Raw genomic sequence first — 26,843 nt, forward strand, 5'->3', positions numbered from 1 at the left:
CCTCTCCAGCTGAGGCGGGAGACCAACGGTCCCTTTCCACGTGCCACAGGAATCCTGGGACTCCTATCAAGTTTCACGAGGAGTCAGGCATCGTCTCCTTTGGAGGCACTGATCTCCGCGTACCTCTGGAGTTTTCAAAGGATGTGAGGCCTCCGGTCGCGATGAGGTGGGGAACTAGGTCTTTCTCTGTGGCCTCCACAGGGGATTCAGACATCCTTTCATCTTGGGAGATGCAAGACGAGCCTGCATTCAAGTCACTGCAGGGATATCCGGCCTTATTTCGAGTCAGGGCATCGCGGTGTCCATTCCACTTGAGGCTGCAAACTCAGGGTCCCTCTCACATACCTAGAGCTGAGAGAAGCCTCCTCTTGAGGTGCTTGTGGTAAGATGGTATTCCTCTGGAGTCGAAGCCAGGGACTAACCTCTCATCTCGAGTTGATTTTTGGTCGACGGAGCTCTTTCGTGTTGCTACAGTGACCTCAGGATCCCTCTAGCCTTGAAACAGTGTTCTTGGGTTTTCTCTGGAGTGCCGTCAAGGAAATCAAGGCTCCTTTCGTGTGTGATGTGCAACACGGAATTGCTCTGCACGCAGTGCACGGGAATCGGGCCTCATCTCGCGGCGAGGGGGAAGTCTCATGGTTTTTCTCGAGTTGCGGAGGGAACCTGGGGTATATTCTCGACTTACGACGGGGATGGCCCTTCCACCCACGTGTTTGTTCAGCGACGTCAGGACTCCTGCCTAGTTGCGAGGGTCAACTCGGGATTCTCCTCGAGGCGTGGCAGGGCAATTGGAACGCCTCTCCAGCTGAGGCGGGAGACCAAGGGTCCCTTTCCACGTGCCACAGGAATCCTGGGACTCCTATCAAGTTTCACGAAGAGTCAGGCATCGTCTCCTTTGGAGGCACTGATCTCCGCGTACCTCTGAAGTTTTCAAAGGATGTGAGGCCTCCAGTCGCCATGAGGTGGGGAACTAGGTCTTTCTCTGTGGTCTCCACAGGGGATTCAGACATCCTTTAATCTTGGGAGATGCAAGACGAGCCTGCATTCAAGTCAGTGCAGGGATATCCGGCCTTATTTCGCGTCAGGGCATCGCAGTGTCCATTCCACTTGAGGCCGCAAACTCAGGGTGCCTCTCACATACCTAGAGCTGAGAGAAGCCTCCTCTTGAGGTGCTTGTGGTAAGGTGGTATTCCTCTGGAGTCGAAGCCAGGGACTAACCTCTCATCTCAAGTTGATTTCTGGTCCACGGAGCTCTTTCGTGTTGCTAGAGTGACCTCAGGATTCCTCTAGCCTTGAAACAGTGTTCTTGGGGTTTCCCTGGAGTGCCACCAAGGAAATCAAGGCTCCTTTCATGTGTGATGTGCAACACGGAATTGCTCTGCACGCAGTGCAGGAGAATCGAGGTTCATCTCGGGGCGAGGGGGAAGTCTCATGGTTTTTCTCGAGCTGCGGCGGGAACCTGGGGTATATTCTCGATTTACGACGGGGATGGCACTTCCACCCATGTGTTTGTTCATCGACGTCAGGACTCCTGCCTAGTTGCGAGGGACAACTCGGGATTCTCCTCGAGGCTTGGCAGGGCAATTGGGACGCCTCTCCAGCTGAGGCGGGAGACCAACGGTCCCTTTCCACGTGCCACAGGAATCCTGGGACTCCTATCAAGTTTCACGAGGAGTCAGGCATCGTCTCCTTTGGAGGCACTGATCTCCGCGTACCTCTGAACTTTTCAAAGGATGTGAGGCCTCCGGTCGCCATGAGGTGGGGAACTAGGTCTTTCTCTGTGGTCTCCACAGGGGATTCAGACATCCTTTCATCTTGGGAGATGCAAGGCGAGCCTGCATTCAAGTCACTGCAGGGATATCCGGCCTTATTTCGCGTCAGGGCATCGCAGTGTCCATTCCACTTGAGGCCGCAAACTCAGGGTTCCTCTCACATACCTGGAGCTGAGAGGAGCCTCCTCTTGAGGTGCTTGTGGTAAGGTGGTATTCCTCTGGAGTCGAAGTTAGGGACTAACCTCTCATCTCGAGTTGATTTTTGGTCGACGGAGCTCTTTCGTGTTGCTACAGTGACCTCAGGATTCCTCTAGCCTTGAAACAGTGTTCTTGGGGTTTCTCTGGAGTGCCATCAAGGAAATCAAGACTCCTTTCATATGTGATGTGCAACACGGAATTGCTCTGCACGCTGTGCAGGGGAATCGGTCCTCATGTCGCGGCGAGGGGAAAGTCTCATGGTTTTTCTCAAGTTGCGGCGGGAACCTGGGGTATATTCTCGAGTTACGACGGGGATGGCCCTTCCACACACGTGTTTGCTCATCGACGTCAGGACTCCTGCTTAGTTGCTAGGGACAAGTCGCGATTCTCCTCGAGGCTTGGCAGGGCAATAGGGACGCCTCTCCAGCTGAGGCGGGAGACCAAGGATCCCTTTCCACGTGCCACAGGAATCCTGGGACTCCTATCAAGTTTCACGAGGAGTCAGGCATCGACTCCTTTGGAGGCACTGATCTCCGTGTACCTCTGGAGTTTTCAAAGGATGTGAGGCCTCAGGTCGCGATGAGGTGGGGAACTAGGTCTTTCTCTGTGGTCTCCACAGGGGATTCAGACATCCTTTCATCTTGGGACATGCAAGAGGAGCCTGCATTCAAGTCACTGCAGGGATATCCGGCCTTATTTCTAGTCAGGGCATCGTGGTGTCCATTCGACTTGAGGCTGCAAACTCAGGGTCCCTCTCACATACCTAGAGCTGAGAGAAGCCTCCTCTTGAGGTGCTTGTGGTAAGGTGGTATTCCTCTGGAGTCGAAGCCAGGGACTAACCTCTCATCTCGAGTTGATTTCTGGTCCACGGAGCTCTTTCGTGTTGCTAGAGTGACCTCAGGATCCCTCTAGCCTGGAAACAGTGTTCTTGCGGTTTCTCTGGAGTGCCACCAAGGAAATCAAGGCTCCTTTCATGTGTGATGTGCAACACGGAATTGCTCTGCACGCAGTGCAGGAGAATCGAGGTTCATCTCGGGGCGAGGGGGTAGTCTCATGGTTTTTCTCGAGCTGCGGCGGGAACCTGGGGTATATTCTCGATTTGCGACGGGGATGGCACTTCCACCCATGTGTTTGTTCATCGACGTCAGGACTCCTGCCTAGTTGCGAGGGACAACTCGGGATTCTCCTCGAGGCTTGGCAGGGCAATTGGGACGCCTCTCCAGCTGAGGCGGGAGACCAAGGGTCCCTTTCCACGTGCCACAGGAATCCTGGGACTCCTATCAAGTTTCACGAGGAGTCAGGCATCGTCTCCTTTGGAGGCACTGATCTCTGCGTACCTCTGGAGTTTTCAAGGGATGTGAGGCCTTCGGTCGCGATGAGGTGGGGAACTAGGTCTTTCTCTGTGGTCTCCACAGGGGATTCAGACATCCTTTCGTCTTGGGAGATGCAAGACGAGCCTGCATTCAAGTCACTGCAGGGATATCCGGCCTTATTTCGAGTCAGGGCATCGCGGTGTCCATTCCACTTGAGGCCGCAAACTCAGGGTCCCTCTCACATACCTAGAGCTGAGAGAAGCCTCCTCTTGAGGTGCTTGTGGTAAGGTGGTATTCCTCTGGAGTCGAAGCCAGGGACTAACCTCTCATCTCGAATTGATTCTTGGTCCACGGAGCTCTTTCGTGTAGCTACACTGACTTCAGGATCCCTCTAGCCTTGAAACAGTGTTATTGGGGTTTCTCTGGAGTGCCATCAAGGAAATCAAGGCTCCTTTCATGTTTGATGTGCAACACGGAATTGCTCTGCATGCAGTGCAGGAGAATGGAGCCTCATCTCGGGGCGAGGGGGAAGTCTCATGGTTTTTCCCGAGTTGCGGCGGGACCCTGGGGTATATTCTCGAGTTATGACGGGGATGGACCTTCCACACACGTGTTTGTTCAGCGACGTCAGGACTCCTGCCTAGTTGCGAGGGACAACTCGGGATTCTCCTCGAGCTTGGCAGGGCAATTGGGACGCCTCTCCAGCTGAGGCGGGAGACCAAGGGTCCCTTTCCATGTGCCACAGGAATCCTGGGACTCCTATCAAGTTTCACGAGGAGTCAGGCATCGTCTCCTTTGGAGGCACTGATCTCCGCATACCTCTGGAGTTTTCAAAGGATGTGAGGCCTTCGGTCGTGATGAGGTGGGGAACTAGATCTTTCTCTGAGGTCTCCACCGGGGATTCAGACATCCTTTCGTCTTGGGAGATGCAAGACGAGCCTGCATTCAAGTCACTGCAGGGATATCCGGCCTTATTTCCAGTCAGGGCATCGCGGTGTCCATTCCACTTGAGACAACAAACTCAGCACATAGGTAGAGCTGAGAGAAACCACCTCTTGAGGTGCTTGTGGTAAGGTGGTATTCCTCTGGAGTCGAAGCCAGGGACTAACCTCTCATCTCGAGTTGATTTTTGGGCCACGGAGCTCTTTCGTGTTGCTACAGTGACCTCAGGATCCCGCTAGCCTTGAAAAAGTGTTCTTGGGGTTTTTCTGGAGTGCCATCAAGGAAATCAAGGCTCCTTTCATGTGTGATGTGCAACACGGAATTGCTCTGCACACAGTGCAGGGGAATCGGGCCTCATATCGTGGCGAGGGGGAAGTCTCATGGTTTTTCTGGAGTTGCGGCGGGAACCTGGGGTATATTCTCGAGTTACGACGGGGATGGCGCTTCCAACCACGTGTTTGTTCTGCGACAGCAGGACTCCTGCCTAGTTGCGAGGGACAACTCGGGATTCTCCTTGAGGCTTGGCAGGGCAATTTGGACGCCTCTCCAGCTGAGGCGGGAGACCAAGGGTCCCTTTCCACGTGCACAGGAATCCTGGGACTCCTATCAAGTTTCAGGAGGAGTCAGGCATCGTCTCCTTTGGAGGCACTGATCTCCGCGTACCTCTGAAGTTTTCAAAGGATGTGAGGCCTCCTTTCGCGATGAGGTGGGGAAGTAGGTCTTTCTCTGTGGTCTCCACAGGGGATTCAGACATCCTTTCCTCTTGGGAGATGCAAGACGAGCCTGCATTCAAGTCACTGCAGGGATATCCGGCCTTATTTCGAGTCAGGGCATCGCGGTGTCCATTCCACTTGAGGCCGCACACTCAGGGTCCCTCTCACATACCTAGAGCTGAGAGCAGCCTCCTCTTGAGGTGCTTGTGGTAAGGTGGTATTCCTCTGGAGTCGAAGCCAGGGACTAACCTCTCATCTCGAGTTGATTTTTGGTCCACGGAGCTCTTTCGTGTTGCTACAGTGACCTCAGGATCCCTCTAGCCTTGAAACAGTGTTTCTGGGATTTCTCTGGAGTGCCACCAAGGAAATCAAGGCTCCTTTCATGTGTGATGTGCAACACGTAATTGCTCTGCACGCAGTGCAGGGGAATCGGGCCTCATCTCGTGGCGAGGGAGAAGTCTCATGGTTTTTCTCGAGTTGCGGTGGGAACCTGGGGTATATTCTCGAGTTACGACGGGGATGGCCCTTCCACACAAGTGTTTGTTCAGCGAAGTCAGGACTCCTGCCTAGTTGCGAGGGACAACTCGGGATTCTCCTCGAGGCTTGGAAGGGCAATTGCGACGCCTCTCCAGCTGAACCGGGAGAACAAGGGTCCCTTTTCACGTGCCACAGGAATCCTGGGACTCCTATCAAGTTTCACGAGGAGTCAGGCATCGTCTCCTTTGGAGGCACTGATCTCCACGTATCTCTGGAGTTTTCAAAGGATGTGAGGCCTCCGGTCGCGATGAGGTGGGGAACTAGGTCTTTCTCTGTGGTCTCCACAGGGGATTCAGACATCCTTTCGTCTTGGGAGATGCAAGACGTGCCTGCATTCAAGTGACTGTAAGGATATCCGGCCTTATTTCGAGTCAGGTCATCGCGGTGTCCATTCCACTTGAGGCCGCAAACTCAGGGTCCCTCTCACATAGCTAGAGCTGAGAGAAGCCTCCTCTTGAGGTGCTTGTGGTAAGGTGGTATTCCTCTGGAGTCGAAGCCAGAGACTAACCTCTCATCTCGAGTTGATTTTTGGTCCACGGTGCTCTTTCCTGTTGCTACAGTGACCTCAGGATCCCTCTAGCCTTGAAACAGTGTTCTTGGGCTTTCTCTGGAGTGCCATCAAAGAAATCAAGGCTCCTTTCATGTGTGATGTGCAACACGGAATTGCTCTGCACGAAGTGCAGGGGAATCAGGCCTCATCTCGCAGCGAGGGGGAAGTCTCATGGTTTTTCTCGAGTTGCGGCGGGAACCTGGGGTATATTCTCGAGTTACGACGGGGATGGCCCTTCCACCCACGTGTTTGTTCAGCGACGTCAGGACTCCTGCCTAGTTGCGAGGGACAACTCGGGATTCTCCTCGAGGCTTGGCAGGGCAATTGGGACGCCTCTCTAGTTGAGGCGGGAGACCAAGGGTCCCTTTCCATGTGCCACAGGAATCCTGGGACTCCTATCAACTTTCACGAGGAGTCAGGCATCGTCTCCTTTGGAGGCACTGATCTCCGCGTACCTCTGGAGTTTTCAAAGGATGTGAGGCCTCCGGTCGCGATGAGGTGGGGAACTAGGTCTTTCTCTGTGGTCTCCACAGGGGATTCAGACATCCTTTCATCTTGGGAGATGCAAGACGAGCCTGCATTCAAGTCACTGCAGGGATATCCGGCCTTATTTCACGTCAGTGCATCGCGGTATCCATTCCACTTGAGGCCGCAAAATCAGGGTCCCTCTCACATACCTAGAGCTGAGAGAAGCCTCCACTTGAGGTGCTTGTGGTAAGGTGGTATTCCTCTGGAGTCGAAGCCAGGGACTAACCTCTCATCTCGAGCTGATTTTTGGTCCACGGAGCTCTTTCCTGTTGCTACAGTGACCTCAGGATTCCTTTAGCCTTGAAACAGTGCTCTTGGGCTTTCTCTGGAGTGCCATCAAGGAAATCAAGGCTCCTTTCATGTGTGATGTGCAACACGGAATTGCTCTGCACGCAGTGCAGGGGAATCAGGCCTCATCTCGCAGCCAGGGGGAAGTCTCATGGTTTTTCTCGAGTTGCGGCTGGAACCTGGGGTATATTCTCGAGTTACGACGGGGATGGCCCTTCCACCCACGTGTTTGTTCAGCGATGTCAGGACTCCTGCCTAGTTGCGAGGGACAACTCGGGATTCTCCTCGAGGCTTGGCAGGGCAATTGTGACGCGTCTCCAGCTGAGGCGGGAGACCAAGGGTCCCTTTCCATGTGCCACAGGAATCCTGGGACTCCTATCAAGTTTCACGAGGAGTCAGGCATCGTCTCCTTTGGAGGCACTGATCTCCGCGTACCTCTGGAGTATTCAAAGGATGTGAGGCCTCCGGTCGCAATGAGGTGGGGAACTAGGTCTTTCTCTGTGGTCTCCACAGGGGATTCAGACATCCTTTCGTCTTGGGAGATGCAAGACGAGCCTGCATTCAAGTCACTGCAGGGATATCCGGCCTTATTTCGCGTCAGGGCATCGCAGTGTCCATTCCACTTGAGGCCGCAATCTCAAGGTCACTCTCACATACCTAGAGCTAAGAGAAGCCTCCTCTTGACGAGCTTGTGGTAAGGTGGTATTCCTCTGGAGTCGAAGCCAGAGACTAACCTCTCATCTCGAGTTGATTTTTGGGCCACGGAGCTCTTTTGTGTTGCTACAATAACCTCAGGATCCCTCTAGCCTTGAAACAGTGTTCTTGGGGTTTCTCTGGAGTGCCATCAAGGAAATCAAGGCTCCTTTCATGTGTGATGTGCAACACGGAATTGCTCTGCACGCAGTGCAGGGGAATCGGGCCTCATCTCGCGGCGAGGGGGAAGTCTCATGGTTTTTCTCGAGTTGCGGCAGGAACCTGGGGAATATTCTCGAGTTAGGACGGGGATGGCCCTTCCACCCACGTGTTTGTTCAGCGACGTCAGGACTCTTTCCTAGTTGCGAGGGACAACTCGGGATTCTCCTCGAGGCTTGGCAGGGCAATTGGGACGCCTCTCCAGCTGAGGCGGGAGACCAAGGGTCCCTTTCCACGTGCCACAGGAATCCTGGGACTCCTATCAAGTTTCACGAGGAGTCAGGCATCGTCTCCTTTGGAGGGACTGATCTCCGCGTACCTCTGGAGTTTTCAAAGGATGTGAGGCCTTCGGTCGCGATGAGGTGGGGAACTAGGTCTTTCTCTGTGGTCTCCACAGGGGATTCAGACATCCTTTCATCTTGGGAGATGCAAGACGAGCCTGCATTCAAGTCATTTCAGGGATATCCGGCCTTATTTCGAGTCAGGGCATCGCGGTGTCCATTACACTTGAGGCCGCAAACTCAGGCTCCCTCTCACATACCTAGAGCTGAGAGAAGCCTCCTCTTGAGGTGCTTGTGGTAAGGTGGTATTCCTCTGGAGTCGAAGCCAGGGACTAACCTCTCATCTCGAGTTGATTCTTGGTCCACGGAGCTCTATCGTGTTGCTACAGTGACCTCAGGATCCCTCTAGCCTTGAAACAGTGTTCTTGGGGTTTCTCTGGAGTGCCATCAAGGAAATCAAGGCTCCTTTCATGTGTGATGTGCAATACGGAATTGCTCTGCATGCAGTGCAGGAGAATCGAGCCTCAGCTCGGGGCGAGGGGGAAGTCTCATGGTTTTTCCCCAGTTGCGGCGGGACCCTGGGGTATATTCTCGAGTTATGACGGGGATGGACCTTCCAGCCACGTGTTTGTTCAGCGACGTCAGGACTCCTGCCTAGTTGAGAGGGACAACTCAGGATTCTCCTAGAGGCTTGGCAGGGCAATTGGGACGCCTCTCCAGCTGAGGCGGGAGACCAAGGGTCCCTTTCCATGTGCCACAGGAATCCTGGGACTCCTATCAAGTTTCACGAGGAGTCAGGCATCGTCTCCTTTGGAGGCACTGATCTCCGCATACCTCTGGAGTTTTCAAAGGATGTGAGGCCTCCGGTCGTGATGAGGTGGGGAACTAGATCTTTCTCTGAGGTCTCCACAGGGGATTCAGACATCCTTTCATCTTGGGAGATGCAAGATGAGCCTGCATTCAAGTCACTGCCGGGATATCCGGCCTTATTTCGAGTCAGGGCATCGCGTTGTCCATTCCACTGGAGACCGCAAACTCAGCACATAGGTAGAGCTGAGAGAAGCCTCCTCTTGAGGTGCTTGTGGTAAGGTGGTATTCCTCTGGAGTCGAAGCCAGGGACTAACCTCTCATCTCGAGTTGATTATTGGTCCACGGAGCTCTTTCGTGTTGCTACAGTGACCTCAGGATCCCGCTAGCCTTGAAACAGTGTTCTTGGGGTTTCTCTGGAGTGCCATCAAGGAAATCAAGGCTCCTTTCATGTGTGATGTGCAACACGGAATTGCTCTGCACACAGTGCAGGGGAATCGGGCCTCATATCGCGGCGAGGGGGAAGTCTCATGGTTTTTCTGTAGTTGCGGCGGGAACCTGGGGTACATTCTCGAGTTACGACGGGGATGGCGCTTCCAACCACGTGTTTGTTTGCGACAGCAGGACTCCTGCCTAGTTGCGAGGGACAACTCGGGACTCTCCTCGAGGCTTGGCAGGGCAATTTGGACGCCTCTCCAGCTGAGGCGGGAGACCAAGGGTCCCTTTCCACGTGCACAGGAATCCTGGGACTCCTATCAAGGTTCACGAGGAGTCAGGCATCGTCTCATTTGGAGGCACTGATCTCCGCGTACCTCTGAAGTTTTCAAAGGATGTGAGGCCTCCTTTCGCGATGAGGTGGGGAAGTAGGTCTTTCTCTGTGGTCTCCACAGGGGATTCAGACATCCTTTCCTCTTGGGAGATGCAAGACGAGCCTGCATTCAAGTCACTGCAGGGATATCCGGCCTTATTTCGAGTCAGGGCATCGCGGTGTCCATTCCACTTGAGGCCGCACACTCAGGGTCCCTCTCACATACCTAGAGCTGAGAGCAGCCTCCTCTTGAGGTGCTTGTGGTAAGGTGGTATTCCTCTGGAGTCGAAGCCAGGGACTAACCTCTCATCTCGAGTTGATTTTTGGTCCACGGAGCTCTTTCGTGTTGCTACAGTGACCTCAGGATCCCTCTAGCCTTGAAACAGTGTTCTTGGGTTTTCTCAGGAGTGCCACCAAGGAAATCAAGGCTCCTTTCATGTGTGATGTGCAACACGTAATTGCTCTGCACGCAGTGCAGGGGAATCGGGCCTCATCTCGTGGCGAGGGGGAAGTCTCATGGTTTTTCTCGAGTTGCGGTGGGAACCTGGGGTATATTCTCGAGTTACGACGGGGATGGCCCTTCCACACAAGTGTTTGTTCAGCGAAGTCAGGACTCCTGCCTAGTTGCGAGGGACAACTCGGGATTCTCCTCGAGGCTTGGCAGGGCAATTGCGATGCCTCTCCAGCTGAACCGGGAGAACAAGGGTCCCTTTTCACGTGCCACAGGAATCCTGGGACTCCTATCAAGTTTCACGAGGAGTCAGGCATCGTCTCCTTTGGAGGCACTGATCTCCACGTACCTCTGGAGTTTTCAAAGGATGTGAGGCCTCCGGTCGCGATGAGGTGGGGAACTAGGTCTTTCTCTGTGGTCTCCACAGGGGATTCAGACATCCTTTCGTCTTGGGAGTTGCAAGACGTGCCTGCATTCAAGTCACTGTAAGGATATCCGGCCTTATTTCGAGTCAGGTCATCGCGGTGTCCATTCCACTTGAGGCCGCAAACTCAGGGTCCCTCTCACATAGCTAGAGCTGAGAGAAGCCTCCTCTTGAGGTGCTTGTGGTAAGGTGGTATTCCTCTGGAGTCGAAGCCAGAGACTAACCTCTCATCTCGAGTTGATTTTTGGTCCACGGTGCTCTTTCCTGTTGCTACAGTGACCTCAGGATCCCTCTAGCCTTGAAACAGTGTTCTTGGGCTTTCTCTGGAGTGCCATCAAAGAAATCAAGGCTCCTTTCATGTGTGATGTGCAACACGGAATTGCTCTGCACGCAGTGCAGGGGAATCAGGCCTCATCTCGCAGCGAGGGGGAAGTCTCATGGTTTTTCTCGAGTTGCGGCGGGAACCTGGGGTATATTCTCGAGTTTCGACGGGGATGGCCCTTCCACCCACGTGTTTGTTCAGCGACGTCAGGACTCCTGCCTAGTTGCGAGGGACAACTCGGGATTCTCCTCGAGGCTTGGCAGGGCAATTGGGACGCCTCTCCAGCTGAGGCGGGAGACCAACGGTCCCTTTCCATGTGTCACAGGAATCCTGGGACTCCTATCAAGTTTCACGAGGAGTCAGGCATCGTCTCCTTTGGAGGCACTGATCTCCGCGTACCTCTGGAGTTTTCAAAGGATGTGAGGCCTCCGGTCGCGATGAGGTGGGGAACTAGATCTTTCTCTGAGGTCTCCACAGGGGATTCAGACATCCTTTCATCTTGGGAGATGCAAGACGAGCCTGCATTCGAGTCACTGCAGGGATATCCGGCCTTATTTCGAGTCAGGGCATCGCGGTGTCCATTCCACTTGAGGCCGCAAACTCAGGGTCCCTCTCACATACCTAGAGCTGAGAGAAGCCTCCTCTTGAGGTGCTTGTGGTAAGGTTCTATTCCTCTGAAGTCGAAGCCAGGGACTAACCTCTCATCTCGAGTTGATTTCTGGGCCACGGAGCTCTTTCGTGTGGCTACAGGGATGTCAGGATCCCTCTAGCCTTGAAACAGTGTTCTTGGGGTTTCTCTGGAGTGCTATCAAGGAAATCAAGGCTCCATTCATTTGTGATGTGCAACACGGAATTGCTCTGCACGCAGTGCAGGGGAATCGGGCCTCATCTCGGGGCGAGGGGGAAGTCTCATGGTTTTTCTCGAGTTGCTGCGGGAACCTGGGGTATATTCTCGAGTTACGACGGGGATGGACCTTCCAGCCACGTGTTTGTTCAGCGACGTCAGGACTCCTGCCTAGTTGCGAGGGACAACTCGGGATTCTCCTCGAGGCTTGGCAGGGCAATTGGGACGCCTCTCCAGCTGAGGCGGGAGACCAAGGGTCCCTTTCCACGTGCCAAAGAAATCCTGGGACTCCTATCAAGTTTCACGAGGAGTCAGGCATCGTCTCCTTTGGAGGCACTGATCTCCGTGTTCCTCTGAAATTTTCAAAGGATGTGAGGCCTCCGGTCGCGGTGAGATGGGGAACTAGGTCTTTCTCTATGGTCTCCACAGGGGATTCAGACATCCTTTCGTCTTGGGAGATGCAAGTCGAGCCTGCATTCAAGTCACTGCAGGGACATCAGGCCTTATTTCGAGTCAGGGCATCGCGGTGTCCATTCCACTTGAGGCCGCAAACTCAGGGTCCCTCTCACATACCTAGAGCTGAGAGAAGCCTCCTCTTGAGGTGCTTGTGGTAAGGTGGCATTCCTCTGGAGTCGAAGCCAGGGACTAACCTCTCATCTCGAGTTGATTTTTGGTCCACGGAGCTCTTTCGTGTTGCTACAGTGACCTCAGGATCCCTCTAGGCTTGAAACAGTTTTCTTGGGGTTTCTCTGGAGTGCCATCAAGGAAATCAAGGCTCCTTTCATGTTTGATGTGCAACACGGAATTGCTCTGCATGCAGTGCAGGAGAATCGAGCCTCATCTCGCGGCGAGGGGGAAGTCTCATGGTTTTTCTCGAGTTGCGGTGGGACCCTGGGGTATATTCTCGAGTTATGACGGGGATGGACCTTCCAGCCACGTGTTTGTTCAGCCACGTCAGGACTCCTGCCTAGTTGTGAGGGACAACTCCGGATTCTCCTCGAGGCTTGGCAGGGCAATTGGGACGCCTCTCCAGCTGAGGCGGGAGACCAAGTGTCCCTTTCCACGTGCCACAGGAATCCTGGGACTCCTATCAAGTTTCACGAGGAGTCAGGCATCGTCTCCTTTGGAGGCACTGATCTCCGCGTACCTCTGAAGTTTTCAAAGGATGTGAGGCCTCCGGTCGCGAGGAGGTGGGGACTAGGTCTTTCTCTGTGGTCTCCACATGGGATTCAGACATCCTTTCGTCTTGGGAGATGCAAGACGAGCCTGCATTCAAGTCACTGCAGGGATATCCGGCCTTATTTCGAGGCAGGGCATCGCGGTGTCCATTCCACTTGAGGCCGCAAACTCAGGGTCCCTCTCACATACCTAGAGCTGAGTGAAGCCTCCTCTTGAGGTGCTTGTGGTAAGGTGGTATTCCTCTGGAGTCGAAGCCAGGGACTAACCTCTCATCTCGAGTTGATTCTTGGTCCTCGGAGCTCTTTCGTGTTGCTACAGTGACCTCAGGATCCCGCTAGCCTTGAAACAGTGTTCTTGGGGTTTCTCTGGAATGCCATCAAGGAAATCAAGGCTCCTTTCATGTGTGATGTGCAACACGGAATTGCTCTGCACGCAGTGCAGGGGAATCGGGCCTCATATCGCGGCGAGGGGGAAGTCTCATGGTTTTTCTCGAGTTGCGGCGGGAACTTGGGGTATATTCTCGAGTTAGGACAGGGATGGACCTTTCAGCCACGTGTTTGTTCAGTGACGTCAGGACTCCTGCCTAGTTGCGAGGGACAACTCGGGATTCTCCTCGAGGCTTGGCAGGGCAATTGGGACGCCTCTTCAGCTGAGGCGGGAGACCAAGTGTCCCTTTCCACGTGCCACAGGAATCCTGGGACTCCTATCATGTTTCATGAGGAGTCAGGCATCGTTTCCTTTGAGGCACTGATCTCCGCATTCCTCTGGGGTTTTCAAAGGATGTGAGGCCTCCGGTCGCGATGAGGTGGGGAAATAGGTCTTTCTATGTGATCTCCACAGGGGATTCAGACATCCTTTCGTCTTGGTAGATGCAAGACTAGCCTGCATTCACGTCACTGCAGGGATATCCGGCCTTATTTCGAGTCAGGGCATCGCGGTGTCCATTCCACTTGAGGCCGCAAACTCAGGGTCCCTCTCACATACCTAGAGCTGATAGAAGCCTCCTCTTGAGGTGCTTGTGGTTAGGTGGTATTCCTCTGGAGTCGAAGCCAGGGACTAACCTCTCATCTCGAGTTGATTTTTGGTCCACGGAGCTCTTTCATGTTGCTACAGTGACCTCAGGATCCCTCTAGCCTTGAAACAGTGTTCTTGGGGTTTCTCCGGAGTGCCAACAAGGAAATCAAGGCTCCTTTCATGTGTAATGTGCAACACGGAATTGCTCTGCACGCAGTGCAGTGGAATCGGGCCTCATCTCTCGGCGAGGGGGAAGTCTCATGGTTTTTCTCGAGTTGCGGCGGGAACCTGGGGTATATTCTCGAGTTACGACGGGGATGGCCCTTCCACCCACGTGTTTGTTCAGCGACGTCAGGACTCCTGCCTAGTTGCAAGGGACAACTCGGGATTCTCCTCGAGGCTTGGCAGGGCAATTGGGACGCCACTCCAGCTGAGGCGGGAGACCAAAGGTCCCTTTCCACGTGCCACAGGAATGCTGGGACTCCTATCAAGTTTCACGAGGAGTCAGGCATCGTCTCCTTTGGAGGCACTGATCTCCGCGTACCTCTAGAGTTTTCAAAGGATGTGAGGCCTCCGGTCGCGATTAGGTGGGAAACTAGGTCTTTATCTGTGGTCTCCACAGGGGATTCAGACATCCTTTCGTCTTGGGAGATGCAAGACGAGCCTGCATTCAAGTCACTGCAGGGATATCCGGCCTTATTTCGAGTCAGGGCATCGCGGTGTCCATTCCACTTGAGGCCGCAAACTCAGGGTCCCTCTCACATACCTAGAGCTGAGAGAAGCCTTCTCTTGAGGTGCTTGTGGTAAGGTGGTATTCCTCTGGAGTCGAAGCCAGGGACTAACCTCTCATCTCGAGTTGATTCTTGGTCCACGGAGCTCTTTCGTGTTGCTACAATGACCTCAGGATCCCTCTAAACTTGAAACAGTGTTCTTGGGATTTCTCCGGAGTGCCATCAAGGAAATCAAGGCTCCTTTCATGTGTGATGTGCAACACGGAATTGCTCTGCTCGCAGTGCAGGGGAATCGGGCCTCATCTCGCGGCGAGGGGGAAGTCTCATGGTTTTTCTCGAGTTGCGGCGGGAACCTGGGGTATATTCTCGAGTTAAGACGGGAATGATCTCTCCACACACCTGTTTGTTCAGCGACGTCAGGACTCCTGCCTAGTTGCGAGGGACAACTCAGGATTCTCCTCGAGGCTTGGCAGGGCAATTGGGACGCCTCACCAGCTGAGGCGGGAGACCAAGTGTCCCTTTCCACGTGCCACAGGAATCCTGGGACTCCTATCAAGTTTCACGAGCAGTCAGGCATCGTCTCCTTTGGAGGCACTGATCTCCGCGTACCTCTGGAGTTTTCAAAGGATGTGAGGCCTCCGGTCGCGATGAGGTGGGGAACTAGGTCTTTCTCTGTGGTCTCCACAGGGGATTCAGACATCCTTTCGTCTTGGGAGATGCAAGACGAGCCTGCATTCAAGTCACTGCAGGGATATCCGGCCTTATTTCGAGTCAGGGCATCGCGGTGTCCATTCCACTTGAGGCCACAAACTCAGGGTCCCTCTCACATAGCTAGAGCTGAGAGAAGCCTCCTCTTGAGGTGCTTGTGGTAAGGTGGTATTCCTCTGGAGTCGAAGCCAGGGACTAACCTCTCATCTCGAGTTGATTGTTGGTCCACAGAGCTCTTTCCTGTTGCTACAGTGACCTCAGGATCCCTCTAGCCTTGAAACAGTGTTCTTAGGGTTTCTCTGGAGTGCCATCAAGGAAATCAAGGCTCCTTTCATGTGTGATGTGCAACACTGAATTGCTCTGCACGCAGTGCAGAGGAATCGGGCCTCATCTCGTGGCGAGGGGGAAGTCTCATGGTTTTCCTCGAGTTGCGGCGGAAACCTGGGGTATATTCTCGAGTTACGACGGGGATGGACCTTCCAGCCACGTGTTTGTTCAGCGACGGCAGGACTCCTGCCTAGTTGCGAGGGACAACTCGGGATTTTCCTCGAGGCTTGGCAGGGCAATTGGGACGCCTCTCCAGCTGAGGCGGGAGACCAACGGTCCCTTTCCACGTTCCACAGTAATCCTGGGACTCCCATCAATTTTCACGAGGAGTCAGGCATCGTCTCCTTTGGAGGCACTGATCTCCGCGTACCTCTGGAGTTTTCAAAGGATGTGATGCCTCAGGTCGCGATGAGGTGGGGAACTAGGTCTTTTCCTGTGGTCTCCACAGGGGATTCAGACATCCTTTCCTCTTGGGAGATGCAAGACGAGCCTGCATTTAAGTCACTGCAGGGATATCCGGCCTTATTTCGAGTCAGGGCATCGCGGTGTCCATTCCACTTGAGGCCGCAAACTCAGGGTCCCTCTCACATACCTAGAGCTGAGAGAAGCCTCCTCTTGAGGCGCTTGTGCTAAGGTGGTATTCCTCTGGAGTCGAAGCCAGGGACTAACCTCTCATTTCGAGTTGATTTTTGGTCCACGGAGCTCTTTCGTGTTGCTACAGTGACCTCAGGATCCCTCTAGCCTTGAAACAGTGTTCTTGGGGTTTCTCTGGAGTGCCATCAAGGAAATCAAGGCTCCTTTCATGTGTGATGTGCAACACGGAATTGCTCTGCACGCAGGGCAGGGGAATCAGGCCTCATCTCGCAGCGAGGGGGAAGTCTCATGGTTTTTCTCGACTTGCGGGGGGAACCTGGGGTATATTCTCGAGTTACGACGGGGATGGCCCTTCCACCCACGTGTTTGTTCAGTGACGTCAGGACTCCTGCCTAGTTGCGAGGGACAACTCGGAATTCTGCTCGAGGCTTGGCAGAGCAATTGGGACGCCTCTCCAGCTGAGGCAGGAAACCAAGGGTCCGTTTCCACGTGCCACAGGAATCCTGGGACTCCAATCAAGTTTCATTAGGAGTCAGGCATCGTCTCCTTTGGAGGCACTGATCTCCGCGTACCTCTGAAGTTTTCAAAGGATGTGAGGCCTCCGGTAGCGATGAGGTGGGGAAGTAAGTCTTTCTCTGTGGTCTCCACAGGGGATTCAGACATCCTTTCATCTTGGGAGATGCATGACGAGCCTGCATTCAAGTCACTGCAGGGATATCCGGCCTTATTTCGCGTCAGGGCATCGCAGTGTCCATTACACTTGAGTCCGCAAAATCAGGGTCCCTCTCAAATACCTAGAGCTGAGAGAAGCCTCCTCTTGAGGTGCTTGTGGTAAGGTGGTATTCCTCTGGAGTCGAAGCCAGTGACTAACCTCTCATCTCGAGTTGATTTTTGGTCCACGGACCTCTTTCGTGTTGCTACAGTGACCTCAGGATCCCTCTAGCCTTGAAACAGTGTTCTTTGGGGTTTCTCTGGAGTGCCATCAAGGAAATCAAGGCTCCTTTCATGTTTGATGTGCAACACGGAATTGCTCTGCATGCAGTGCAGGAGAATCGAGCCTCATCTCGTGGCGAGCGGGAAGTCTCATGGTTTTTCTCGACTTGTGGCGGGAACCTGGGGTATATTCTCGAGTTACGACGGGGATGGCCCTTACACACACGTGTTTGTTCAGCAACGTCAGGACTCCTGCCTAGTTGCGAGGGACAACTCGGGATTCTCCTCGAGGCTTGTCAGGGCAATTGGGACGCCTCTCCAGCTGAGGCGGGAGACCAAGGGTCCCTTTCCACGTGCCACAGAAATCCTGGGACTCCTATCAAGTTTCACGAGGAGTCAGGCATCGTCTCCTTTGAAGGCACTGATCTCCGTGTACCTCTGGAGTTTTCAAAGGATGTGAGGCCTCCGGTCGCGATGAGGTGGGGAACTAGGTCTTTCTCTGTGGTCTCCACAGGGGATTCAGACATCCTTTCATCTTGGGAGATGCAAGACGAGCCTGCATTCAAGTCACTGCAGGGATATCCGGCCTGATTTCGAGTCAGGGCATCGCGGTGTCCATTCCACTTGAGGCCGCAAACTCAGGGTCCCTCTCACATACCTAGAGCTGAGAGACGCCTCATCTTGAGGTGCTTGTGGTAAGGTGGTATTCCTCTGGAGTCGAAGCCAGGGACTAACCTCTCATCTCGAGTTGATTTTTGGTCCACGGAGCTCTTTCGTGTTGCTACAGTGACCTCAGGATCCCTCGAGCCTTGAAACAGTGTTCTTGGGGTTTCTCTGGAGTGCCATCAAGGAAATCAAGGCTCCTTTCATGTGTGATGTGCAACACGGAATTGCTCTGCACGCAGGGCAGGGGAATCATGCCTCATCTCGCGGGGAGGGGGAAGGCTCATGGTTTTACTCGAGTTGCGGTGGGAACCTGGGGTATATTCTCGAGTTACGACGGGGATGGCCCTTCCACCCACGTGTTTGTTCAGCGACGTCAGGACTCCTGCCTAGTTGCGAGGGACAACTCGGAATTCTGCTCGAGGCTTGGCAGGGCAATTGGGACGCCTCTCCAGCTGAGGCGGGAGACCAAGGGTCCCTTTCCACGTGCCACAGGAATCCTGGGACTCCTATCAAGTTTCATGAGGAGTCAGGCATCGTCTCCTTTGAAGGCACTGATCTCCGTGTACCTCTGAAGTTTTCAAAGGATGTGAGGCCTCCGGTCGCAATGAGGTGGGGAAGTAGGTCTTTCTCTGTGGTCTCCACAGGGGATTCAGACATCCTTTCATCTTGGGAGATGCATGACGAGCCTGCATTCAATTCACTGCAGGGATATCCGGCCTTATTTTGCGTCAGGGCATTGCAGTGTCCATTCCACTTGAGTCCGCAAAATCAGGGTCCCTCTCACATACCTAGAGCTGAGAGAAGCCTCCTCTTGCGGTGCTTGTGGTAAGGTGCTATTCCTCTGGAGTCGAAGCCAGGGACTATCCTCTCATCTCGAGTTGATTTTTTGTCCACGGAGCTCTTTCCTGTTGCTACAGTGACCTCAGGATCCCTCTAGCCTTGAAACAGTGTTCTTGGGGTTTCTCTGGAGTGCCATCAAGGAAATCAAGGCTCCTTTCATGTGTGATGTGCAACACGGAATTGCTCTGCACGCAGTGAAGGGGAATCGGGCCTCATCTCGCGGCGAACGGGAAGTCTGATGGTTTTTCTCGAGTTGCGGCGGGAACCTGGGGTATATTCTCGAGTTACGACGGGGATGGCCCTTCCACCCACGTGTTTGTTCAGGGTCGGCAGGACTCCTGCCTAGTTGCGAGGGACAACTCGGGATTCTCCTCGAGGCTTGGCAGGGCAATTGGGACGCCTCTCCAGCTGAGGCGGGAGACCAAGGGTCCCTTTCCACGTGCCACAGGAATCCTGGGACTCCTATCAAGTTTCACGAGGAGTCAGGCATCGTCTCCTTTGGAGGCACTGATCGCCGCGTACCTCTGGAGTTTTCAAAGGATGTGAGGCCTCCGGTCGCGATGAGATGGGGAACTAGGTCTTTCTCTGTGGTCTCCACAGGGGATTCAGACATCCTTTCGTCTTGGGAGATGCAAGACTAGCCTGCATTCAAGTCACTGCAGGGATATCCGGCCTTATTTCGAGTCAGGGCATCGCGGTGTCCATTCCACTTGAGGCCGCACATTCAGGGACCCTCTCACATACCTAGATCTGAGAGAAGTCTTCTCTTGAGGTGCTTGTGGTAAGGTCGTATTCCTCTGGAGTCGAAGCCAGGGACTAACCTCTCATCTCGAGTTGATTTTTGGTCCACGGAGATCTTTCGTGTTGCTACAGTGACCTCAGGATACCTCTAGCCTTGAAACAGTGTTCTTGGAGTTTCTCTGTAGTGCCATCAAGGAAATCAAGGCTCCTTTCATGTGTGATGTGCAACACGGAATTGCTCTGCACGCAGTGAAGGGGAATCAGGCCTCATCTCGCAGCCAGGGGGAAGTCTCATGGTTTTTCTCGAGTTGCGGCGGGAACCTGGGGTATATTCTCGAGTTACGACGGGGATGGCCCTTCCACCCACGTGTTTGTTCAGCGACGTCATGACTCCTGCCTAGTTGCGAGGGACAACTCGGGATTCTCCTCGAGGCTTGGCAGGGCAATTGGGACGCCTCTCCAGCTGAGGCGGGAGACCAAGGGGCCCTTTCCAAGTGCCACAGGAATCCTGGGACTCCTATCAAGTTTCACGAGAAGTCAGGCATCGTCTCCTTTGGAGGTACTGATCTCCACGTACCTCTGGAGTTTTCAAAGGATATGAGGCCTCCGGTCGCCATGAGGTGGGGAACTAGGTCTTTCTCTGTGGTCTCCACAGGGAATTCAGACATCCTTTTGTCTTGGGAGATGCAAGACGAGCCTGCATTCAAGTCACTGCAGGGATATCTGGCCTTATTTCGAGTCAGGGCATCGCGGTGTCCATTCCACTTGAGGCCGCAAACTCAGGGTCCCTCTCACATACCTAGAGCTGAGAGAAGACTCCTCTTGAGGTGCTTGTGGTAAGGTGGTATTCCTCTGGAGTCGAAGCCAGGGACTAACCTCTCATCTCGAGTTGATTTTTCATCCACGGAGCTCTTTCGTGTTGCTACAGTGACCTCAGGATCCCTCTAGCCTTGAAACAGTGTTCTTGGGGTTTCTCTGCAGTGCCATCAAGGAAATCAAGGCTCCTTTCATGTGTGATGTGCAACACGGAATTGCTCTGCAGGCAATGCAGGGGAATCAGGCCTCATCCCGCGGCGGGGGGGATGTCTCATGGTTTTTCTCGAGTTGCGGTGGGAACCTGGGGTATATTCTCGAGTTACCATGGGGATGGCCCTTCCACCCACGTGTTTGTTCAGCGACGTCAGGACTCCTGCCTAGTTGCGAGGGACAACTCGGGATTCTCCTCGAGGCTTGGCAGGGCAATTGGGACGCCTCTCCAGCTGAGGCTGGAGACCAAGGGTCCCTTTCCACGTGCCACAGGAATCCTGGGACTCCTATCAAGTTTCATGAGGAGTCAGGCATCGTCTCCTTTGGAGGCACTGATCTCCGCGTACCTCTGGAGTTTTCAAAGGATGTGAGGCCTCCGGTCGCGATGAGGTGGGGAACTGGATCTTTCTCTGAGGTCTCCACAGGGGATTCAGACATCCTTTCGTCTTGGGAGATGCAAGACGAGCCTGCATTCAAGTCACTGCAGGGATATCCAGCCTTATTTCGAGTCAGGGCATCGCAGTGTCCATTCCACTTGAGGCCGCAAACTCAGGGTCCCTCTCACATACCTAGAGCTGAGAGAAGCCTCCTCTTGAGGTGCTTGTGTTAAGGTGGTATTCCTCTGGAGTCGAAGCCAGGGACTAACCTCTCATCTCGAGTTGATTTTTGATCCACCGAACTCTTTCGTGTGGCTACAGTGACCTCAGGATCCCTCTAGCCTTGAAACAGTGTTCTTGGTGTTTCTCTGCAGTGCCATCAAGGAAATCAAGGCTCCTTTCATGTGTGATGTGCAACACGGAATTGCTCTGCACGTAGTTCAGGGGAATCAGCCCTCATCTTGTGGCGGGGGGGATGTCTCATGGTTTTTCTCGAGTTGCGGCGGGAACCTGGGGTATATTCTCGAGTTACGACGGGGATGGCCCTTCCACACACGTGTTTGTTCAGCGACGTCAGGACTCCTGCCTAGTTGCGAGGGACAACTCGGGATTCTCCTCGAGGCTTGGCAGGGCAATTGGGACGCCTCTCCAGCTGAGGCGGGAGACCAAGTGTCCCTTTCCACGTGCCACAGGAATCCTGGGACTCCTATCAAGTTTCATGAGGAGTCAGGCATCGTCTCCTTTGGAGGCACTGATCTCCGCGTACCTCTGGAGTTTTCAAAGGATGTGAGGCCTCCGGTCGCGATGAGGTGGGGAACTAAGTCTTTCTCTGTGGTCTCCACAGGGGATTCAGACATCCTTTCGTCTTGGCAGATGCAAGACGAGCCTACATTCAAGTCACTGCAGGGATATCCAGCCTTATTTCGAGTCAGGGCATCGCGGTGTCCATTCCACATGAGGCCGCAAACTCAGGGTCCCTCTCACATACCTAGAGCTGAGAGAAGCCTCCTCTTGAGGTGCTTGTGTTAAGGTGGTATTCCTCTGGAGTCGAAGCCAGGGACTAACCTCTCATCTCGAGTTGATTTTTGGGCCACGGAGCTCTTTCGTGTGGCTACAGTGACCTCAGGATCCCTCTAGCCTGGAAACAGTGTTCTTGGGGTTTCTCTGGAGTGCCATCAAGGAAATCAAGGCTCCTTTCATGTGTGATGTGCAACACGGAATTGCTCTGCGCGCAGTGCAGGGGAATCAGGCCTCATCTCGCGGCAAGGGGGAAGTCTCATGGTTTTTCTCGAGTTGCGGCGGGACCTGGGGTATATTCTCGAGTTACGACGGGGATGGCCCTTCCACCCACGTGTTTGTTCAGCGACGTCAGGACTCCTGCCTAGTTGCGAGGGACAACTCTGGATTCTCCTCGAGGCTTGGCAGGGCAATTGGGACGCCTCTCCAGCTGAGGCGGGAGACCAAGTGTCCCTTTCCAAGTGCCACAGGAATCCTGGGACTCCTATCAAGTTTCATGAGGAGTCAGGCATCGTCTCCTTTGGAGGCACTGATCTCCGCGTACCTCTGGAGTTTTCAAAGGATGTGAGGCCTCCGGTCGCGATGAGGTGGGGAACTAAGTCTTTCTCTGTGGTCTCCACAGGGGATTCAGACATCCTTTCGTCTTGGCAGATGCAAGACGAGCCTACATTCAAGTCACTGCAGGGATATCCAGCCTTATTTCGAGTCAGGGCATCGCGGTGTCCATTCCACATGAGGCCGCAAACTCAGGGTCCCTCTCACATACCTAGAGCTGAGAGAAGCCTCCTCTTGAGGTGCTTGTGTTAAGGTGGTATTCCTCTGGAGTCGAAGCCAGGGACTAACCTCTCATCTCGAGTTGATTTTTGGGCCACGGAGCTCTTTCGTGTGGCTACAGTGACCTCAGGATCCCTCTAGCCTGGAAACAGTGTTCTTGGGGTTTCTCTGGAGTGCCATCAAGGAAATCAAGGCTCCTTTCATGTGTGATGTGCAACACGGAATTGCTCTGCACGCAGTGCAGGGGAATCAGGCCTCATCTCGCGGCAAGGGGGAAGTCTCATGGTTTTTCTCGAGTTGCGGCGGGACCTGGGGTATATTCTCGAGTTACGACGGGGATGGCCCTTCCACCCACGTGTTTGTTCAGCGACGTCAGGACTCCTGCCTAGTTGCGAGGGACAACTCTGGATTCTCCTCGAGGCTTGGCAGGGCAATTGTGATGCCTCTCCAGCTGAGGCGGGAGACCAAGGGTCCCTTTCCAAGTGCCACAGGAATCCTGGGACTCCTATCAAGTTTCACGAGGAGTCAGGCATCATCTCCTTTGGAGGCACTGATCTCCGCGTACCTCTGGAGTTTTCAAAGGATGTGAGGCCTCCGGTCGCGATGAGGTGGGAAACTAGGTCTTTCTCTGTGGTCTCCACAGGGGATTCAGACATCCTTTCGTCTTGGGAGATGCAAGACGAGCCTGCATTCAAGTCAATGCAGATATATCCGGCCTTATTTCGAGCCAGGGCATTGCGGTGTCCACTCCACTTGAGGCCGCAAACTCAGGTTCCCTCTCACATACCTAGAGCTGAGAGAAGCCTCCTCTTGAGTGCTTGTGGTCAGGTGGTATTCCTCTGGAGTCGAAGCCAGGGACTAACCTCTCAAATCGAGTTGATTTTTGGTCCACGGAGCTCTTTCGTGTTGCTACAGTGACCTCAGGATCCCTCTAGCCTTGAAACAGTGTTCTTGGGGTTTCTCTGGAGTGCCATCAAGGAAATCAAGGCTCCTTTCACGTGTGATGTGCAACACGGAATTGCTCTGCATGCAGTGCAGGGGAATCGGGCCTCATCTCGCGGCGAGGGGGAAGTCTCATGGTTTTCCTCGAGGTGCGGCGGGAACCTGGGGTATATTCTCGAGTTACGATGGGGATGGCCCTTCCACCCACGTGTTTGTTCAGCGACGTCAGCACTCCTGCCTAGTTGCGCGGGATAACTCGGGATTCTCCTCCAGGCTTGGCAGGGCAATTGGGACGCCTCTCCAGCTGAGGCGGGAGACCAAGGGTCCCTTTCAACGTGCCACAGGAATCCTGGGACTCCTATCAAGTTTCACGAGGAGTCAGGCATCGTCTCCTTTGGAAGAACTGATCTCCGCGTACCTCTGGAGTTGTCAAAGGATATGAGGCCTCCGGTCGCGATGAGGTGGGGAACTAGGTTTTTCTCTGTGGTCTACACAGGTGATTCAGACATCCTTTCGTCTTGGGAGATGCAAGACGAGCCTGCATTCAAGTCACTGCAGGGATATCCGGCCTTATTTCGAGTCAGGGCATCGCGGTGTCCATTCCACTTGAGGCCGCAAACTCAGAACATAGCTAGAGCTGAGAGAAGCCTCCTCTTGAGGTGCTTGTGGTAAGGTGGTATTCCTCTGGAGTCGAAGCCAGGGACTAACCTCTCATCTCGAGTTGATTTTTGGTCCACGGAGCTCTTTCGTGTTGCTACAGTGACCTCAGGATCCCTCTAGCCTTGAAACAGTGTTCTTGGGGTTTCTCTGGAGTGCCATCAAGGATATCAAGGCTCCTTTCATGTGTGATGTGCAACACGGAATTGCTCTGTACGCAGTGCAGGAGAATCGAGCCTCATCTCGCGGCGAGGGGGAAGTCTCATGGTTTTTCTCGAGTTGCGGCGGCACCCTGGGGTATATTTTCGAGTTATGACGGGGATGGCCCTTCCAGCCACGTGTTTGTTCAGCGACGTCAGGATTACTGCCTAGTTGCGAGGGACAACTCGGGATTCTCCTCGAGGCTTGTCAGGGCAATTGGGACGCCTCTCCAGCTGAGGCGGGAGACCAAGGGTCCCTTTCCACGTGCCACAGAAATCCTGGGACTCCTATCAAGTTTCACGAGGAGTCAGGCATCGTCTCCTTTGAAGGCACTGATCTCCGTGTACCTCTGGAGTTTTCAAAGGATGTGAGGCCTCCGGTCGCGATGAGGTGGGGAAGTAGGTCTTTCTCTGTGGTCTCCACAGGGGATTCAGACATCCTTTCATCTTGGGAGATGCAAGACGAGCCTGCATTCAAGTCACTGCAGGGATATCCGGCCTGATTTCGAGTCAGGGCATCGCGGTGTCCATTCCACTTGAGGCGGCAAACTCAGGGTCCCTCTCACATACCTAGAGCTGAGAGACGCCTCATCTTGAGGTGCTTGTGGTAAGGTGGTATTCCTCTGGAGTCGAAGCCAGGGACTAACCTCTCATCTCGAGTTGATTTTTGGTCCACGGAGCTCTTTCGTGTTGCTACAGTGACCTCAGGATCCCTCGAGCCTTGAAACAGTGTTCTTGGGGTTTCTCTGGAGTGCCATCAAGGAAATCAAGGCTCCTTTCATGTGTGATGTGCAACACGGAATTGCTCTGCACGCAGGGCAGGGGAATCATGCCTCATCTCGCGGGGAGGGGGAAGGCTCATGGTTTTACTCGAGTTGCGGTGGGAACCTGGGGTATATTCTCGAGTTACGACGGGGATGGCCCTTCCACCCACGTGTTTGTTCAGCGACGTCAGGACTCCTGCCTAGTTGCGAGGGACAACTCGGAATTCTGCTCGAGGCTTGGCAGGGCAATTGGGACGCCTCTCCAGCTGAGGCGGGAGACCAAGGGTCCCTTTCCACGTGCCACAGGAATCCTGGGACTCCTATCAAGTTTCATGAGGAGTCAGGCATCGTCTCCTTTGAAGGCACTGATCTCCGTGTACCTCTGAAGTTTTCAAAGGATGTGAGGCCTCCGGTCGCAATGAGGTGGGGAAGTAGGTCTTTCTCTGTGGTCTCCACAGGGGATTCAGACATCCTTTCATCTTGGGAGATGCATGACGAGCCTGCATTCAATTCACTGCAGGGATATCCGGCCTTATTTTGCGTCAGGGCATTGCAGTGTCCATTCCACTTGAGTCCGCAAAATCAGGGTCCCTCTCACATACCTAGAGCTGAGAGAAGCCTCCTCTTGCGGTGCTTGTGGTAAGGTGCTATTCCTCTGGAGTCGAAGCCAGGGACTATCCTCTCATCTCGAGTTGATTTTTTGTCCACGGAGCTCTTTCCTGTTGCTACAGTGACCTCAGGATCCCTCTAGCCTTGAAACAGTGTTCTTGGGGTTTCTCTGGAGTGCCATCAAGGAAATCAAGGCTCCTTTCATGTGTGATGTGCAACACGGAATTGCTCTGCACGCAGTGAAGGGGAATCGGGCCTCATCTCGCGGCGAACGGGAAGTCTGATGGTTTTTCTCGAGTTGCGGCGGGAACCTGGGGTATATTCTCGAGTTACGACGGGGATGGCCCTTCCACCCACGTGTTTGTTCAGGGTCGGCAGGACTCCTGCCTAGTTGCGAGGGACAACTCGGGATTCTCCTCGAGGCTTGGCAGGGCAATTGGGACGCCTCTCCAGCTGAGGCGGGAGACCAAGGGTCCCTTTCCACGTGCCACAGGAATCCTGGGACTCCTATCAAGTTTCACGAGGAGTCAGGCATCGTCTCCTTTGGAGGCACTGATCGCCGCGTACCTCTGGAGTTTTCAAAGGATGTGAGGCCTCCGGTCGCGATGAGATGGGGAACTAGGTCTTTCTCTGTGGTCTCCACAGGGGATTCAGACATCCTTTCGTCTTGGGAGATGCAAGACTAGCCTGCATTCAAGTCACTGCAGGGATATCCGGCCTTATTTCGAGTCAGGGCATCGCGGTGTCCATTCCACTTGAGGCCGCACATTCAGGGACCCTCTCACATACCTAGATCTGAGAGAAGTCTTCTCTTGAGGTGCTTGTGGTAAGGTCGTATTCCTCTGGAGTCGAAGCCAGGGACTAACCTCTCATCTCGAGTTGATTTTTGGTCCACGGAGATCTTTCGTGTTGCTACAGTGACCTCAGGATACCTCTAGCCTTGAAACAGTGTTCTTGGAGTTTCTCTGTAGTGCCATCAAGGAAATCAAGGCTCCTTTCATGTGTGATGTGCAACACGGAATTGCTCTGCACGCAGTGAAGGGGAATCAGGCCT

The sequence above is a fragment of the Cervus elaphus genome, chromosome 15 (assembly GCF_910594005.1).
Source record: "Cervus elaphus chromosome 15, mCerEla1.1, whole genome shotgun sequence".
In the NCBI taxonomy this organism is placed as follows: domain Eukaryota; kingdom Metazoa; phylum Chordata; class Mammalia; order Artiodactyla; family Cervidae; genus Cervus; species Cervus elaphus.